The sequence below is a fragment of the Pezoporus wallicus genome, unplaced genomic scaffold (assembly GCF_028554395.1).
Source record: "Pezoporus wallicus isolate ANWC-B61680 ecotype Strahan unplaced genomic scaffold, APGP_CSIRO_Pwel_v1 contig_787, whole genome shotgun sequence".
In the NCBI taxonomy this organism is placed as follows: domain Eukaryota; kingdom Metazoa; phylum Chordata; class Aves; order Psittaciformes; family Psittacidae; genus Pezoporus; species Pezoporus wallicus.
This window is the reverse complement of record NW_026641881.1, coordinates 990,482-1,005,130: the sequence shown is the minus strand read 5'-3', so window position 1 is coordinate 1,005,130 and position 14,649 is coordinate 990,482.

The following is a 14,649-nucleotide window of genomic DNA, read 5'->3' as shown; positions in this document are numbered from 1 at the left end:
CAACTTTATATTCATTTTGGTGACATAATTTGAAGAAAGAGCAGCTGAAGGCTCTCAGTGAATGCAACTCAGTGTATTCTTCCTTATTATGAGTCTTAGCAGGTGAACTCATTCAAAGTATGGGGAAATACATTCTCTCTGGGCTAGCCTGAACTGTAGAAAGTGCTTAGGTTATTCATGAGACCAGTGGCAAGCAAGATGAGCATTTACCAGTGAAAAGAGATCTCTGAAAAGCATATCACTATCTGTCTGATGGCAAGGAGAGTGAGTTTCTGCATACAAAATGATGTTTCTTGTTCACCTTGGTGGCACACTGGGACCAGCACATTGCACTGAAAAATAAGAAAGCCCAGGACATGTCCTGACAGACAGGGTTATAGTGCTGTTGGGACCAGAATGCATGAATGAGTAAATAAAAAGCTGTGCCCATGCTAAAGGGTCATGTATACCTAGGTTCTTCTCATCCAGACAAAAGAACTTGTGATTCAAAGTCTGTTTCAACAAGTTCCTCTATTTCCCTTATTTTGCATTGTCAGTGAGACAGCTATTCTGAACAAACAGGCACAAATAATCATAATAGTCTATTTGCACAACTACATCAAACCCCTCATGCAGTATAATGAACTGTAGAATATGCAGAAACACCACTACAGCCAGGGAAAGAAGCCAAAGTGGACAGGAAGAAAAGATAATCTCTACTGGTGGAACAGCTAGTTTCAATACGTACTTAACAGTAATAAAATCAACTATTTGACAGAGAAATGAGGTTTAAAGTTAAGCCAATGAAGAAAGGAGGGATGGGAGGAAGGTGTAATACCAATTGTGTTGATTTTTCATTATCCTGCTATGATTTGTTTAGTAATAAATTAAACTTTTCTGCAATTCAAGTCTGTTTTGCCCGTGACAGTAATTGCTGAGTGATCTCTCCTTGTCCTTAACTTGACTCTCATTATCTTCTATATTCCCTGTCCAGCTGAGGAGGAAAATGATAGAGCCAACTTTAGTGGGCACCTGGTGTCTAACTAAGGACAGCCCACCGCACCTGAGAAGACTGTCATCCCAGACAGGATATGGATGGCTGGTGTCCAATGCCATATATTTAGAGTCTAGTAAAAGGTGCTTGACAGTGGTGGATTGAGCAAATTTTGCTTTACGTGCCAGGATCTGATGGGACAATATACAGGTGTAAGGAGAAGTATGGCCAGACCAACTCAGACCTGTCTGGGTCTCCCATTTTCTAGGATCTTCCAGAACACCCTGGTGCTGCTTGGCATTGCTATAAACCAATGTGCAAATCCTCTTCCCTCTTTTTTAACTTGTTTTGGCACTTTGTCAAGAATATCTTTTCTTGAGGGTTTCAAGCTTTAGCAGGGAGTTTGTGTTTTTAACACTTCCAGGATCAACCCACCACAGCTGGAGCAGATCAGTCATTACCACAAGCAAAAGTAGGTGCTGAGGACCCAAGTCACTGGTGCTTTTGGAATAACTGTTAACTAATGGACAATCGTGAGAAGGGGCCAAAATAAACAGCGCTAGTCACCAGGGTGCAAACCTGCCAGGGAACTGTTAAAGTTGTGATCCCTAAAACTCACCTGAAGAAAGAGGAAATGCATTTGAGTTCGTCTTTTTCAGCTGAGAGTGTCGCTGGGAATCTTCAGCTTGCGTTGAGGAATACTGGCTTCACAGTGAGAAAATGAACATATAAACATGAACAGAAGGGTTCTGAAATTGGACTGGTGCCTCTTGGTACTTAAAATGTAGTCTTATCAATCAAAAAGAAATTAAAAAGCTTGAGAACACTTTTGACTTCATTATCTGGTGCATAACAACATTATTCAGATACCATGTGCAGCCATCAACACACCCAGAGAATGCCCCATGTAAGTACAGAATAGTCAAGAAAGATATTTTATATGGGATCAGAATTACACAATGCAATGAGAGGAATATTCATCACCAGTAGGCACTGGTGGGGTAGTGCATACTAGCAGAGTGTTGCAGCTGGAGGGACTCGCATTTTCTGAGTAATGTACATTGCTCAGTTTTCTAACCAGAATTTCAACCTGCAAAAAGATAAAATGCTTTTTCACCTCATGGGAAGGGGCAATTTAAAGGCAGGTGCTGAAAGTATAAAATACAATAAAAGCTCTGAGTTGCTGAAATATCACACAATGAGGTATGTGCAAGTATTTAAATGATACCTTTACTGTAAAGAGCTTTTTTTCCCAGACTTTTCTCACTCTCCATGCTGCCTCCAAAATCATAACTCAATGCTGATGAATTAGAGGAATGAGATGCACATTTATACAGTCTCAGAGTTGGTGGAAGCTACATTCGCAAGTCTACACAGCAATAAATTCTTACTCAACAGAATGGAATCCTTTTGACAAGAGCATGCCCTATGATTTGCAGAAGAATTCTGCAGAAGGGATATCAGAGAGCACATGCCAAGTACATGTTACTTTTGTGAGGGGAAGGGAGTTAGACAGTCTGAATTAAGCAGTTCCCAGAAATACATAATGTGCCCTGGGGCTGATGCAGGATGTTGGTGCGAGGTGTCAAATAAAGATAGATTTAAATAGAGCCAGTAGAACGGATCTCAGCAAGGCTTTCTGACAATATTTCTTTGCCCTCTGGCCTTCAGTTTTAATTGCTTCATTCACACTGCTCTCACACAATTACCCACAAAACTGGTTAAGAGATTTCAGAGGATTAGCAAGATAAACCTTAGTACCTACTATGGGTTTGTCCAACTTATTGTACTCTGAAAGGGTAGAGGAGGGATCTTGAAAGATATCATGCAGTCCATTCATCTGTGTTGGGGAAGAATCAGGTCTTAAATTTTCTTCAGTAGCTGTTTGGTGGAGACATAGCAAACAGTACTGTGAATCATCACCACCCCTACAGCAATCTTTTGCATAATCAAAGATTCTTAAACCCAGTTCTTTCCTCCTAAATCATGTTTTCTAAGTCTCTTATCCCTCTTGTAAGCTCCAATAGTTTTACATTTCTTCAGTGTGCAAGGCTCACGACTGGACCCATTATTCCAGTTGTGACTTCCTCCATATGAAATAGAGCAGAATAATTACTTCCTGTGATTATCCTTCCTGAGTCTTATGTGTAACCCCTCTGTTAATAAGGACCAGAGTCCTCTTTTTCACCCTGCAGATTCATATAGTTGACTCTTATTTTCTTACTGATCCATTGTATCCTGTAGTACTGCTACCTGCAACATCATTTACCATTTTGGACTCATTCATATGATGTCTCCTGTAATTGAGCACGTTGCTCTCCTCCTCTCAGAATTCTACCTTTCAGATTTCACACTATTTTTTTGCCATAATTAATTAATTTTAATTTTGAACCTGTCCTTCAGAGTGCTTGCACACTCTTCTGCTTCATGTCATCTGCAAATTTATATGTACTCTAAGTTCATTAACAGTTCATAAAAAATACATGATCAGTGGAATCAGGGTGGATTTCTAGAGGACTCCATGTGACAAAAAGACAGTGATAACTACTTTTTCAAGTCAGTTTAAATTGAATTCTTCCAGCCTGCTCTTGCAGCTCCCTTCTTTTTACAACCCTCAGACATTTTTATTCCACTCTTTTTATAGATTGCTCTGTCTCACATGCAGGTCAAAGGGATGGTGGGAAGGAGACTGTATTGATAGCAAAGTTCAACAGATGTATTGATAAACAGTCAGAACTTCAACAAGAAGAAAGTAGTTTTACATCCTCACTGAAGTAAAGTCACCACAGAACTGGGCAAAGAAAAGATCCTCTCTGAAATCCAAAAAGACACAGTAGTCAGATGAGATCACTGTTCTTTGCTTGAAAGCATTAGTCCAGCATTGGGATGTTTGGTTGGGTAATATGTGATCAGTACTTGAGTAGCTGCAATTCCATTACAAATAAGAGGGTGGAAAAAGGAGGTGTTGGCTATTTATAGAACATTTAAAGTGCATTTCACATAATCATGGAAATACTGGAAGAGACCTCAAGAGGTCATGTAGCCTTGTCTCCCACTAAAGATAGGACCTAAACCAGCACAGAATTAGCACTCCTTTCTTCATACAGCTAAATTCTGAAAATCTCCAAGGTTAGAGATTGCACATTTCAGACATCTGTTTTCAGCATTGTGACATATTCCTACTAACAGACTATTTCCTAATGTCCTGTTCCATTTGCTTGGTCCCATGATGTTGGTATCTCCACTTCAGATAGATAGACAACACAAGGAGAACATGATAGAAGTTGGTGTTGATCTCTGAACAAAACCAGCATATTCACAGATGGTAAAAGCTTGTAGGTTGAAGGCAAGTTGCTTCATAGAGCTCTGTGATGAAACATGGTGACTGAGCACTGCTCCATCCTATCTATCATCTCTATAGCCCCTAAGCCAAATCATCTAGGCCTGCTATCACACTGCTGTCTTTAATTGCAGGAAGCTCATGACACCATGAAGTTGTGGTGCTTGCCTGATAGGTTGAAACACTAGGCAACATCTTATAAGTGGTAACTACAGTGAAGGTGGCTGTAACATGCTCAGGACAGTGACAGCCCCATTGTCCTGGTGATTTGAGCATATCTGTTTTTCAGAAGCAAAATTCTTCTTAAAGAGAGAGAGGCTAAAACCACAAGGTATATTTGTATGTGTGCCCTACAGCAGTATTTGACATTTCTCCATCATATCATAGTGGCATCATTGATCTTTATGGTATTGACAGTACTGTCAAGGTCTTTCTTTACCCTAGGTTCCCATAATCTTTTACTGCAATTTCATCTGAGATTAAATGGTTAGCAGTCGATTAGCCTCTTTTATCCCACCACACCACCCCCCAAAAAAATCCCAAACCCAGCCTCTTTCATTTAATGTCGGGTTTTTTCCTTCCACAATGCTGAGAAAAACAACAACTACACTGTAAATAATATGAATAATTCACTCCAAATGTACGATAATAATTTTAAAATATAAATATTTCATTTTTAAAGTTTCATAAAAGTATGAAGCAATTCCAGTGGCTATAGGTGTTAAGTATATCATATATAGCAGAAGACAAAGTATAACCTGATAATACAGAATAAAAAAAAAATAAATCTATTTTGAAGCATCCAATATAGATAGGTTTGCAATATAGGTACCTCCTTTTTTCATTTTCTCCAAGAAAAGGAAAAAGCTATAAAGAAAATAATCACAGATATTCAAAGGTGCTGGCTTCTTCTTACGAGGTGTGTAATGCCCTCAGATATGACTTTTGGCAGTAGGTACTCACGGGAGCTTTGTGCCTTATATGAAATTTGCTGTTCACTTCTCAGGATTTTCTTAGTATTTCCCAGATTGAAAATGACATTTTTCTGATGAAGTCTGTAGAGCCTGTTTGAGGATTGCTTAGAAGAGGTAGGAAACAGGCATTCCTCAGTCTTAGGAAGAAGGTAGGGGGGAAACTCCAGATTGACCAGAATTAAAGGTTTGTATTTTGCAACAAAAAGTAATTTCCTATTAAAATTGGTAACATGTCAAAACTGTGAATTTAATTCCCTCATGGTTTGGGAGGCAGGTGGAATTATAACGTGCCCAGGTTAAAGTAGAAAAAAATGTTTTTTTTTCTAGCAAATAGGCTAACACTAGCCCCAAGTTTGCTTTCCTCTTCCACTTGCACTGACAAGACTGGGGTAGCTCTGCCGAAATCCAGAAAATGACACTCATACCATAGTGCATAAGGACAAGGAGACAAGGGGTCTGTTCCTTGATTTCAATTTTAAAATGCTTATGCAGTGCAGGTCTGTCTTCTGGCTGTTCCTCCACTAAAAGAGCTAGTAGTACGAGTGCTCACACTTTTTCAGAATACTATCATTGCAACTGGTGCAAGAGTGGTGGGTATTTAACCTCTGTGAAGAAATCCACTGGTTCTCCTTGTGTATGCTGTTCATTAACATTTAGGAAATGGGCGAAGTTTTTTCTCAGTAAATGCCAAGAAAAACATGTATCTGATTTTTCCCTTACAACACACACCTCCCATCCTAGTATTTTGTGCTATAATTGCACTTCAAATGAAAGCATGGAACAGGTCACCGTATTGAAAATGCCTCCTCAGAAATCAATGAGTGTTTCCTATTCTGGATTGCATTAGAGATAAGAATGCTGCAGTAATTCTTTTCATAAGGGAAAAATATGGAGACCTTTATATAGCACCGTAAATGATGTCTCTCCAGGGTAAGCAGCAGCATTTCTCAAATAGCTGCTAATAAGACTAAATATGGTAGAACATTGCAGTGAATCAGAGTGTTGGGTTGGGTTATGCAACCCTCTAAGGTCACTTACATAAAGAACTGAACAACTGAACTGCAAGCAAGCTCCTATGTTAATTAATTTGTAAGGCACGCAAGTGGCATTTAAAGAGAAAACTTCTTATGGCTGTCTGTTGCAATGGAATGTGAGAATGAAAACTAGAGTAATTGTTCTCTGAGTGTCCTGAGCTCATCTGAAACAACCAATGGGTCCATACACTGCTGGGAATAATGCTAGTAGAACATCTGTATTTCCACTGGCCTTCTGGCAGAAGGCAAATTGCTGCTATGGGTCAAATGGCTCAAATTATGCAGCTGATTGTAAAATCTGGGGGGATGGGAATCAGGAAAAAGTAGGAAGTAAGTAGTCCAAGAAATATCATACTATGAAAAGTAAAAGCCTCTTCCTGTATGTTTAGAAAGTCTTGCCCTTTCCTGTCCCTCAATATTACTGACCTAGTTGCACCTCTAAAGATCATATTACTACACATTTGTGCTGATAATAAAAGGAGCCAATTTTTGGGATTTTCATGGCAACTGAATTGCTCTTCTGTGTTTTCTGTGTTTCCAAGCCATTCAGAATTTTCCACTGGCATAGGAAAAGGGGATCCATAACGTTCAATAATAGATATAACCTGAGAGTTTATGAAAAAAGGGAGTATCTGTGTGTGCAGCATTTTATTTTTGCCCTTTAAGGAATTTATATACATAGGCATTTGTGTAAAATGATTCAGATTCTGTGCAGGAAGGAAACTTATCAAAGACCAGCTGATTATTTAGCAAGGAAAAGTTTCATCTTACATACACTAGATGCAGCTAAGATTATAAGAAATTAGTCAGTGAGTTAATTACTGGCATTGTGGTCAATGCAAACTGAATGCTTGCTTTACTAGCACTGTGGTACTTCCTCATATGATCAAAAGGGAAGAGAACTACTATACCATGTTTTTTCAGCTTAGGCTCTGTACTCACAATCTGTCTAGTCTATTACATTTCAGAGGCATAGCAGATGACCAGAAGGACTGAGAGAAGATTTTTTTATTCTGTGGCAAAGATTAGCAGTTTCAGACCTTCTCTGTGCTCTGAGAGGTGTTGAGGAGGATGCAGCTCACTGAAGAAGAGCTAGGTAGAATTTGTATTAAAAAATGTGAATCACTGAAGAGTTTTAAAGGTTCTGTTTCCATGCTACACCAGAGAAAAGTATCTTTAGAACCTAGTTCAGCTCCTCAGAGGGATGTTAGCAGCTGCTACTATTGATCCAAGCCATGAGTGAAGGGATAACACAAAAAGAGTCATGGGCCTTATCTCATAGACATCCATAGGACAGAGGAGAAAGGCACAACATGGACTTCTGCTAGACTTTCTCAAAGAATCAGGGTATAACTGCTCTTTATACAGAATGTTCTGTTACATTTTCCTTAGTTTCCAGCTGTGCTGTCTTTCACATGTTTTGCAGAAAACTTCAAATGCTTATGAGTGGAGTGACTCTTCCTGGTAAAGAGTGCACGGAGATAATGCATTGATTTTCTCAGGTGCTGAAAGATGGGACAAGGACCGTCTGGGATGTCTGTGCTATTTTTCAGGTCAGATCCTGGATACCCATTCCTCAGTCCTTTTTGTTACTCTCAGCCACAACAGAAGGGTTTAGTATGGTTTATTCACTGATTGCAATTTAGATTCATCCAAACTACTGCAAACACCCTCATAACATTTTCCTCTCTCTGGTAAACACTGTGGAGCTTTGCTTTTACTTTAGTAAAGAGCTCTCCTTGCCTGGAAATCTCATGGCTTGCTCCTTTGTAGAGGGTGCCTCTGATTCTTCCAACAGCTGAGAGACTTCCCTAAGGAAATTTAGCAGGTTTTCACACATTATTTTCACCACCACCAGAAAAGCTAATCAGTCAGCAGTCCAGGGAAGCAGTAGGAAAGTCAAATTTCTAGGTTATGTTCCTTGATGCCAAACATGTACAATGTATAGAATCATAGAATCATAGACTAGTTAGGGTTGGAAAGGACCTTAAGATCATCTAGTTCCAACTCCCCTGCTGTGGGCAGGGACACCTCACACTAAACCATATCACCCAAGGCCTCGTCCAACCTGGTCTTGACCACTGCCAGGGATGGAGCATTCACAACTTCCATGGGCAATCCATTCCAGTGCCTCACCACCCTTACAGTAAAGAACTTCTTCCTTATATCCAATCTAAACTTCCCCTGCTGAAGTTTTAACCCGTTACCCCTTGTCCTATCACTACAGTCCCTAATGAAGAGTCCCTCCCCAGAATCCCTCCAGTCCCCTGATCATCCTTGTGGCCCTTTTTATGCTGAGTACACCAGAACTGCACACAATACTGCAAGTGAGGTCTCACGGTAGCAGAGTAGAGGGGCAGGATCACCTCCTCTGACCTGCTGGTCACGCTCCTTTTGATGCAGCCCAGGATACAGTTGGCTTTCTGGGCTGCAAGTGCACACTGAAGCCAGTTCATGTTCATTTTCTCATCAACCAACACCCCCAAGTCCTTCTCCACAGGGCTGCTCTGAATCAATTCTCTGCCCAACCTGTAGTTGTGCCTGTGACTGCTCCAACCCAGGTGTAGGATCTTGCACTTGGCATGGTTAAACTTCATGAAGCTGGCATCAGCCCACCTCACAAGCATGTCAAGGTCCCTCTGGATGGCATTCCTTCCCTCCAGGGTATCAACTGAACCACACAGCTTGGTGTCATCGGCAAACTCGCTGAGGGCGCACTCAATCCCACTGTCCATGTCAGTGACGAAGATGTTGAACAAGACCGGTCCCAACACCAATCCCTGAGGGACACCACTCATTATAATAGATGCTAGTTTTGTGTGAGAAACCCTGAACTAATCCAACAGGATAAGATATTTGTGGCTTGTCACATCTCTCCACTCTGTTCGAGGGGTTCTACTACAAAGAAGTTAGAGAAAGCATTGGTAAGCACACAGTTGTATGCTGATATGGTACCTGAAGGTACTGAGACAGGATTTACAACTGAAATATTTAACAGTATAAATGCTTTCATGCACAAACTATAAAGTCTTTCAGGTTAGAGTCTGGCGCTATGTGTTACTGATCATACAGGCCAGAACTGCAGTATATACTTCAAAAAAGAAAGGGTATATAATAAAATGCTTGAGTAGTGTGAAAATATTGCAACATAGCAATGGACTATGACAAACTATTTGTCCTAAACTGTCTGTTGTAGTTTATTACTGTACAGTGATTAATCCAATATCATCATGTGGTAAGGTACGCCTTTCAGTATTTCTGCCTGCAACAGTTTGGAGAGGGAATGGGTGTCTGAGGAGAGACTGCCATAAGGAAATAGTCTCAGGCAGAATGATAAAGATGCTGCTGGAGATACCTGTTTCCAAATTTCTCTTTTGCTATAGTTCACTTAAAAGAAAGGGTTTATTGACTCCTTTCTTATAAGCACCCTGCTGGCTCTTGGCCAAGCCTTGAGATGCAGCTTAAATCATTTATATTATGAAAGGACTAAATAAAAGTTTGTTTTGGCAAAGTCATCCCCATGAGCAAGCCCAGCAGTCTGGGTAATTTGTTTTCCTAAGTTTTAAATATGAGTTAGTATAGATAGAAAGGAGAAATTCAAGAGAGGGAGCTAATGAGAGGAGAAAGAACCTGCATGAGCAATAAAAAGGTAAGAAAAGCTGAAATGCAATTAGTTTACTTAGCTTTTTTTCACTTGAAAAAGAGCTTTTGTTATGATTTTCTGTTATTTAAAAACTGCTGAAAAGCGTGAAACAGCATGAATCCATTTTTCACAATTTCATGTTGCCTGAGAACCATTACAGCAACAGATCTGGATGAAGGGTGGCAAGAAAGAAGTGCAAACAGAAAAACAAGCAGGGGGTGACCAGGAAGAAACAACTGCCAACAGTTTTGCACCACAGAATTAAAGAAAGAAAGATGGACAGGACACAAGGATGTGTCCCTTCCTTCTCCCAGGCACCATGGCCAGGGTGTAAGAAATCATGATTATTAACCTTAAATCTGTGAAAAATACTTCTGATGAGGATCACTTGTAGGCATTTATCAACACTAACAAGCAGAATTTCTTTCACTTTCTAACATCCTCAAAGAATGCTGTGACTCAAGTGAGAAAAAGTCAGTATTATTCTGAAGCTCTGTAAGAAATACAGAGAAAAAGTCTACTTTTCTATATGGAAAGCAAAGGGAAAACTCTAAGGTCTGATTTAGCAGAGTCCTGCAGTATATAATAAATAAAAGATTAAAAAATGCTTGGCAGAGAGTTTGTGTTAATCAGTGTCTTCTCATGTGGGCACGTTTCCTCCAGCAAGTCTGTAAACTTTGATTTTGTGTAATTGGGAGGTTAAAAGTTCTTCTAATTAGCATCCACTTCTATGGGGAATGTAGCACCTAGTTTGCAATCATAGAGGTGAGGGGGTTTTGAAGTGCTGCTAATTATGAAGTAAATTTGGCATTTCAAGCAAAATTTAAGTGTGGAGCCAAATGAAGCCTCAGAATCACCATCTTTGTCAATTAGATGGCTACATTTTAAAATCTTTTATGACTTTAGAGATAGTAAAATGGATATTAAGAACGTGTGGTCAAATGTGTCCATTTAACAAATCATTTTAAGATTGTAATGACTGTAATCAAACTTTTTCCTAGTGTAGTATTAGTGGCTTTACTTGACACACAAACTCAGTAGAGAAACCCTTAAAATCAAATCTCTTGCCTCAAAATGTAGGGGAATAAAGGTGAAATTGCAGTTTCTTCTGGAAGAGTCAGCTAGAATGCCAATAAAACGTGTGATTAAAGATGATTGCCTGAAATACATTTTTTGACTTGTACTCTGACTCTGGCTGCTAGGGACAGAGAAACAGAGACTTCTCCATGGGACACCAGAAGACCACCTGTTGAATAAAGATTAGGGTTAGTGAGGTTCACTAGAAATAACCCTCAACAGAGATTTATTAGCTTTTATTTCTTATATTCAGCACATGATTAGAGAGCTCTGTCTTCTGCACATTTAAATTGATCATACTGGGCTTTTTCTTTTACAAGTATTCCTCCTATCTGGAGTACAGCTGCAGGTAAAGGAATTATATATGTAAGTCAATGAGTGACATAATTACTTTCTCTTTTATGTATCATATGGACTTCTTCTTTAGAGTCATACATCATAGATAAGAGCATTTCTTTGCAGAATAACATATACTAGTACTGTGGCTGATTTACAGAGTTATTTGATGCATCTGACATGGAATTAAAACATAATTTAAGAACTGCACAACTTAAATCTGAACACAAATTTATGGACTAAACTCTGCCTATCTCTAGCTGTATTGATTATGAGGGATGCAGAATTAGACAATAACTTCATTTTTTGTTCAAGACCAAAATAGGAGGTGTTTTGCCAAAGCATATTTTCCAGAGGCAGAGAGCTCAGGAGAAAGAACTAGAAACGGGTTCCATCTTGCAGTCACTGGGCCTTATGCTGAAATAACTTTCATGTGCATGTGACAAACCCAATGCAAATGACCAATGAATTTGTAAATGAAAAGTTAGTGTTACAGCTTGTTTTATGAAAGTGCAGTAAGATAAGAAGTTCCACTTTTCATCTGAGTGGTGACAGCCAGCCTTTTATACTTGGCTGTATTACATGTGATCCCAGAATAGCAACATATTTTGGTTGATCACAAAATCTTTAGCCCTCAATAGCAGCAGACATGGGCAAAAATGCATGCACTAAATGCAAAAAGACATCATGCCTACAACACGTACTATCACATTCTCATCAGACTTATTCTCTGTCCCACTCTATTTGAAGTATCACATCCTGACCTTCCAGGAGCTCAGTCCCCTGAGACATAACTTGTGACGGAGTGGGTAAAGGCAGTCTCAAGGAACTGAGATCAAAGTCTGCAGATAATAAGAGTGACTGTACAGGACACCCCATTTCAAGTGTAAAGCTCAATTCTTTGCTCTTGTCTGGGGACAAACAGCCTACAACAAGGACTAGCAAGACAAAAAATTGCAGTGTCTAATGGGTTATTAGTATGACATCACACATGAGATTGATGCCTGATATAAGAAACTAAAAAGATATTTTCATCATCAAGAAGATAAATGGACTTAGATTTAAAACTTTTCCAGTGCATTATGTTGTAATAGGAGATAATTTGAAAACTGTGGTTTAACAATAGAGGAATTGTCAAAGTCTATGATGAGTGACCTTATGGACTGAAGACCAAACTTCTCTTTTAATGACAGTTGTTTTTATGAGCTACATCTGCTGCCATGGTACAAAGAAGGAATTGAATGTTTGAAGTCAAGGGACTTTGCCTCAGTCTCTTAGGTGCTATTGAGTAGAGCTGAAGAAGGGTAAAATTAACACTGCTTTAATCTTGGGGGTAAAAGTAAGTAGCTAAAATGCTTCAAAGCATATTGAGGATGAGAAGTTTTATTGAAAGAAAAAAAGATACCACCACTGTGAGATTGAAGAGTTTCAAGGGACTACCGAGATCTGTCAACCAAAGTTCCTAAATCCTGCCTACACAGTTTAAAAGCATCACTTTTGCCTCAGAGGACTAACCTATCTTGGCAATTAACTCAGTATGAAAGGACAAGATTCTGAAATAAACATAAAAAAAATAAAAAGCCTCAGTTCCAGTCCGACATGAAGGAACCAGAAAGGTGGGATTCCGTTCAAAATCAAGATATTTTAATTTAGCTGTCCATGACCAAAATGCCTTAATTCAGATGCTTATGCATAAGTTGATTGTCTAAGCTCCTGTTAAGGTCAGTGAAAAGCCTTACAATTGGTGAAGCCTGGAAAATGACTCCTCTGACCAGCTACCTAGAATGATTCAACTGTCTGAACTACTGCCGTTTGAAATGCCCCAGATTATCCAAGATCCTAGAGTCATAGAATGGTTTAGGTTGGAAGGGAGCTTAACGATCACCTAGTCCAACACCCCTGCCGTTGGCAGGGACACCTTCCACTAGACCAGATTGGTCAAAGCCCTGCCCAATCTCTCCTTGAACACTTCCAGGGATGGGGCCACCACAGCTTCTTGGAGCAACCTGTGTCAGTATCTCACCACCCTCACAGAAAAGTATTTCTTCCGTATATCTAATCTAAAGCTATCCTGTTTGAGTTTAAAGCTATTACCTTGTCCTATTCCTATATTCCCTTCTAAAAAGTCCCTCTTCAGCTTTTTTAGTCCCCCTTTAGGTACTGGAAGGCTGCTCTAAGGTCTCCCTGGAGTCTCACACAGGACCTGTGGAGACCTTTGGGACTGGTAGGTGGATACCAGGCAAGACACACCATTTTGAATGTCACTAGACACCTTTGTTGAGACACGTGAGTCCATCCAGGGCAGATGTCCTGCCTTGTGAACTAGGTCTTGTCCTCATCTCTGCTAGCAGTACTAAATAGAGGTGGTCCATATGAGTTACCTGAACTGCGTATGTTCAGGTGCCTTTTGGGATGGTTGGAGTGAACTGGCAGCCTCTGGCCACTGGTGTGGGAAGACTAAATCTCCCTAAGGTCCTGTGACATATCTGCGGTAATATCCCAGCTACTGCATGTGAAATGGCACTGGATGTTAAAGCATGGGCAGCCCCCATTGTACTGGAAGCTTTGATGCCTCAGTCATTTCTGTGGACACATGCATTGGAGTATCATGACTGGCAACTGAATCCCTCCCTACAGGTGAGTTCAGTTCAGACCCTTGATCAAATTGTCATGGTGTAATGAGCAAGCTAAAAATTTTATGTGGCAATGTGTTTCAGGTTAGCTAAAGTCTATGTCACAAAGCAGTAAACTAAGTTAAATACCCACCATTTGGTGTGGTTCCTTGCAGAAAACATACACAGGTAGCAGATTTTAGTGCTTGTCTGATAACTTCAGTATTCATTTGAGGCTGATGTGCCATCATTCATCACCCTGTTGAAAGAACAGGTCCAATCATGAGGTTCTATGGGTTTCTGAAATTTGCTTTCAAGTGTGCCGCTGAAAGGCTTTGGACATATGGCAAGAATAGGCAAACAGTAAAAAGCAGTAGGTGTTGGGGAAAGTCTGTATCTGTCTGAGTTAGAGGACAGCATCAAGGAATTAATATATTTGGCATGAAAGAAGCCCTGGCACTCATATATATTACCTGGTAGATGTCAATTTTAATAGTGATGCTAAAAATGCAAAGATGCTAAAAAAAATACAGACTGTTCAGAAAGAGCAGAGTGAGGTCTTTGAATTATGAAGTGTATGTTGCTGAAGTATGTTGCATTCTCTTATTTAATGGATGATAGATGACAAATATTTCTGTAACTGTCAGTCCTGCACTACTT